The sequence below is a fragment of the Loxodonta africana genome, chromosome 16 (assembly GCF_030014295.1).
Source record: "Loxodonta africana isolate mLoxAfr1 chromosome 16, mLoxAfr1.hap2, whole genome shotgun sequence".
Classification (NCBI taxonomy): domain Eukaryota; kingdom Metazoa; phylum Chordata; class Mammalia; order Proboscidea; family Elephantidae; genus Loxodonta; species Loxodonta africana.
This window is the reverse complement of record NC_087357.1, coordinates 15,109,870-15,115,408: the sequence shown is the minus strand read 5'-3', so window position 1 is coordinate 15,115,408 and position 5,539 is coordinate 15,109,870. Positions and strand designations below refer to the sequence as shown.

The 5,539-nt window shown below is 39.3% G+C and overlaps 1 non-coding gene across 1 annotated transcript; it reads left to right on the top strand.

Moving 5' to 3' along the window:
- Window positions 1-3,036: 3,036 nt before the first annotated feature.
- Window positions 3,037-3,141, top strand: LOC111748512 (U6 spliceosomal RNA). The gene has a single exon (XR_002784221.1). It is a non-coding gene; the product is annotated as a U6 spliceosomal RNA (small nuclear RNA).
- Window positions 3,142-5,539: the final 2,398 nt, after the last annotated feature.

The window sequence follows — 5,539 nt, the reverse complement described above, 5'->3', positions numbered from 1 at the left end:
GTCCTCCTTCTCAGCATTCCTCCACTGATGCCTGAAATCCTACCATTGGCTGATAATCCCCTTGTGTTATGCACTGTCTGCTTCAGGGCCATTTTTTCTCTTTATTTTTTCCTGAAAATATTTATTAAATATATATTTTATTTTTGGTGGCAACATACACAACCAAACATACCTATTCACAATTCTTACATGAACAGTTTATGCAAATATTTCTTTGCATGATAATAAAGGTTTCAGAATTTCATATTTTTTTTTTCCTGGAATGGTTTGGGCAGGTAAAAGCAGAGCTATGAGAGTTGGGGTGCTTAAGGAGGCAGACTATGGTTGGGAGATCTGAGGAGAAGAAACGGGGACTATCGGATGGCTTTGGCTAGTTCGGGTCGGTCTGGTTGTGAAATCACAGTGGGATGGTGATGTTTTTCAAAGGTGAAAACTAAGATGTCTTTGTGTATGTAAACTCCACTCAGGAAGGCCAAGCATCCATTTCAGCCTCAAAACTGCTTTTATGGTCTCACTCTCCTCTCACCTGTAGTCCAGGTGAGCTGAAGGTGAGTAGTAGAGTGTCCACCTGTTGCTCCCCAGGTCACCAGGCCAGAGGCCTCATCATCCTCCAGACTCTGACTCCTCTTCCTTGACGGTGGGTCAGTGAGATGACAATATTGCCATTTCAACTTGAAAACCTTGATTAACTGACCTCAGAGCACATAAAACCTCTGTAGTTACAGTGCAGGTACCACCTAGTTATTTCACATACGTGAATGTCCTCAATCCACCCAAACTTTTAGTCCATAAGTGTCTTTATCCTTAAGATGGGCATTATAGTAATACTTATTTCATAATGGATTGTGAACGTTAATATAGTCTCTGATATATGTGTTTGGCTGTGTACATAGCCACCAGTTACAATAGTCTCTGACACATACTAACTACTTAATGAATGTTAGCATTTATTACTACTACCACTGTTACTATGGCTACTATTACATACGGTAAAACCTGTGAAAGCTGGAACCAGTGTAAGGCGGAAATCTGTCACAGAAGGAAAACTAGAATATTTTCCACTAAACAGAGTGATAGAAAAGTGGTGGCTGCGTCTTGTCAAAGGTGGAAAACTTGTGAGACCTGAACAAAGTCAATCTTGTTGAGTTCCAGCTCTCACAGGTTGCACTGTAATTTGATATCATGCTTTTTTACTTTATTTTATGAACATTTCCCATGTCTTTAATTTTGGTGACTGTTTTACTATCTACTTGTTTGGTTAACTTTTACTGTTTTCAGTCCAATATTTCATCATTTTAAGTAAAATTTTAATAAATTTTTATATAAATCACTGTAAAAATGGTATGAGGGTAGGAGTCTGAGATCCTCTAACTTTACAAGGGGGAAGGAGAATCAAAATCAACAGCCCAAGGCTGACTCCTCTGAGGTGGAGGTCAGACGTGCCACCTCTGTCCGCCGTCTTTACCAATTCTGACACCAACCGTCCCTCGTACAGCACTCTCATTTCTCTGCTGGGTTCAATATTTCATTGCTATGGCCACACAGAACTCACAGACAATACTGATGATTATGGGGTCTTTTAGGGAAGTAACAGGTTACAATTCAGGTTCAGGAATGCTCAGGATACAGTTCTTCCATCACGAAAGCTCTTCCCAGCTGTGCTTGGAGGCACGCCTCTCCCTGGCCCTTGGCTTCTGCCCGAAGGTACTCAGCTTTTTCTCCCTGTGGGGTGGGAAGCCCACCACACGGGGTCTCTAACACAGCTTCTTGCTACCTTCAGAGTTAACAGCTCTGTCTCCTGGGTCCAGGGGCTTCTCAGCACAGGGATCTTAGGTCCAAAGGATGTGGTGTCTCCTAGCTGTTTTTCCTTGGTGATGGTGGGATCTTCTCTTTCCTGCCTCTGGGGTGGCTCGTTTCAAGCCCACCAGGATGGCAAAATTGACTAATTCCCTTACTGGGCTACAATTACCTTGTCTGCACAGTCTCACCCAAATCGCCTGGGTGGGAGTTACAAGACCATGGTGAGAAAGGTCACAAGAAAGTGATCCATCACACTGCAAAATCATACTAATTTTAAAAATAGTTCAATATGACAGATTCGTGGAGGTAAAATTACTGGGTGAAAGAGTATAATTTTTTTGCAGAGTATTTGAAAATGTTTATCTGACCTTCCTTATTAACACATACACACACACACAAATAAAAACTTTGCCAATTTGAGTGGCAAGAATTTTCTTATAGTCTTAACGTGCATTTTTTTATTACTACTAAAGTAAGATATTATTTCAAAATATTAGGTATTTTTAATTCTTCACCTTTGACTTGTTTATATTCTTGCTCATTTTTCTATAGTTTTTTTCTTAATTTATAGGAGTGCTTTATATAGTATAGATTTTATATATTTATTATAAATTTCAATCATTTGTAGTGAACTTTCTCTCCACCTCCCCCTAATTTCATGTTGCTAATAGGAGCTTTTGTTGTCTAGCAGTTTTAAACTTTTATGTAATCTAATAGGTCAATCTTTTAAAGCTCTAGGTTTTGTACGTTTCTTTACTCTGCCAAGATTATGAAAACATTGTTCTACATAGTTTCTGATACCATTTTTATAACCATCTGGATTTTGTGCTGTGTACTGTAAGATTGATGTATTATGTTTTCACAAATGGATATGATTTTCAAATAACATTTATTGAACAGTCTGTTTCATTCCCGCTGATATGAACAGTCACTGATTTCGGATATGAAATTCCTATGAAGACACGGGCCTACTTCTGACCTCTCTTGTGGGTTCTGTTGTCTATTTGATTACTGCCGTCCCAAAGTCACCTTGTAGTATTTGCTATAGCTTTATTAGCATATCCGATACAGAAATTGCTCCTCATTTTTTACTGGAAATCCTTGGGCATTTTCTATATAAAGTTTAGTATTAGCTGGATAATGTTTTTATCATGATGTTCGTAGTGGGTTTCTGGTAGATAATCTTTATACAGTTAAGCTTCTTTTGATTCCAAGATTGTTAAGAGTTTCATTAGAGTGCTCACTTCAGCAGCACATATACTAAACTTGGAACGATAGAGAAGATTAGCATGGCCCCTGCACGAGGAGGACAGGCAGATTCGTGAAGTGTTCCGTATTTTTAGAGTGTCGACACATCGCAAGGTTGGCAACCAATGTCACAAAACAATTTGTTTATTAACTGTTCAATGAGAAACTAATTTTCTCTGTAAACTTTCACCTAAAGCACAATTAAAAAAAAAGTTTTATTACAAATATGTTTTGAATTTTATTAAACATTTTTGTCACTTATCTCAATAAGTCTTATTTTTTCTTTTTTAGCTTGTTAATTTGGTAAATTATATCAGTAAATTTAATGTTGAACAATTCTTTTATTCTTGGAAAAAGTCCTCCTTAACCATATTTTAGTACTGTTTCCATACACTTCTGTGTTCAATTTGCCCGAATTTAAGATCACTGCATCTATATTCATCTTTGAGATAGTCCTCTGGGGTAGTGCACGCCTCTGCCTTCTGAACACATGGTGGATGGCATTTCTTGGGTCCCTTGGGGTTGAGTTGAGCCGTATGACTGACTTTGGCCAATGAGTTGGAAGTGGAAGTAATATGTCTCACTTCTAGCTAAGTGTCTTTTTTGCCACTGTAAGATGTCCAGGTTATTTTTCCTCCTTTTGACTCAGTGACCAGCATCATTCAAGGCCATGAGCAACTGTGATAAGAGTAGCTCCCTGCCAACCAGCAAGACATGTATCGTGTATCATTAGCATGAGATAAACCAACGTTGTTTAAACAATGGTGGCAAACTTTTCTGTAAAGGACCAGATAGTAAATATTTTAGACTTTGTGGGCCAAGAGGCAAAATCAAAGCTATTAAGCGGGTACTTGTATGACAAGAGAGAGAACACATCTTTTTTTTACTGATGGACTTCAAAATACGATATTTTCCAAGGAGCCCTGGTGGTGCAGTGGTTAAAGAAAAGTTCAGCAGTTTGAACCTACCAGCCACTCCATGGGAGAAAGACGTGACAGTCTGCTTCCGTAAAAATCTCAGCCTTGGAAAATCCTATGGGGGCAGTTCTACTCTGTCCGTGGGGTCCCTGTGAGTTGGAACCAACTCGATGGCAACAGGTTCGTGGTTTGGGTTATTACTTTGTAATACAGGTCTACTGAAGAGAAGGATAAAACTTTCTTTTTCTGTGACAACATTTTGCTGAATTGGAATTCAGAGTTGGAGTTCAAATTTAGTGTTCACTATCGTATTGATTGCAAATTTTTGTTAATGCTGGTCCGTATGAGATTTTACCTATTTCAACTTTTAAAATGTCTTTTCACAAAGATGTTGTTAGGTGCTGTGGAGTTGATTTCAACTCATAGTGACCCCCTGTGACGGAGTGTAACTGCCCCAAAAGGTTTTCTTGGCTGTAATCTTCCCAGGAACATATCACCAGGCCTTTCTCCTGCAGAGCAGCTTGGTGAGTTTGAACCGCCAAACTTTTGGTTAGCAATTGAGTGCTTAACCATTGTGCCACCAGCCTCCTTATAACCAAAAACCAAACCCTTGTCCATCGAGTCAATTTTGACTCATAACGACCCTATAGGACAGAGTAGAACTGCTCCATAGGGTTTCCAAGGAGTGGCTGGTGGATTTGAACTGTTTACCCTTTGGTTAGCAGCCATAGCTCTTAACTACTACGCCACTAGGATTCCAGGGAACCTTATACCCAAAACCAAACCAAACCTGTTGCTGTCGAGTTGGTTCTGACTCATAGTGACCCTACAGGTTAGAGTATAGCTGCCCCGTAGAGTTTCCAAGGAGTGCCTGGTGGATTTGAACTGCAGACGTTTTGGTTAGCAGCCGTAGCACTTAACTACGATGCTGCCAGTGTCTCAGGTGCTACCAATTACCGACATCAATCCATAAGCATATGATTTTGATTGAGCGTAGTCCTTGCTTGGAAGGCGTTTATAGAATTCTATTAGATTCATCTCTTGCTATTTGCTTTTACTGCAAGTTCTAACATTGCAGATTAATCACTTCCAATGGAAGGGTAGGTAGAAGCTCCTCTGTTGCATTGTTAAATTAATTTTGAAATATAAAAATTTCCCTTTCACTCACACAGAGGTCTGAAAAACCCTGCTGGGAGTGTAGTTGGAGCTTGGAAAATATATCTGCTACAAACTTGTGCTGTCAATGGAGATCTCACTTGTTTTAACTTTTGACAGTACAGGATGCGTACAAAGCAGCTTGACAGGACTTGTAATTCAGTGTTAGTTGTCCTCAAGAGGATTTTTATTGCATGTAAGTTTCATATATAAGTGCTATTTTTCCTTGGAATCTTATTTAAATTTCTTAAGATGTATTTTCAAGTCTGCAGCAAAAGCTAATTCCAGAGCTGCTCAGTGTTCAACAGTAGTGGTTGAGGGGAGTTCTTTCAACCAGTAAAAAGGTAAAAACCATTATTTAGCTCGTAGGCCATGTAAAGACAGGTGGGAGGCCCAAAATAGCCTGTAGGCTGTTTGCA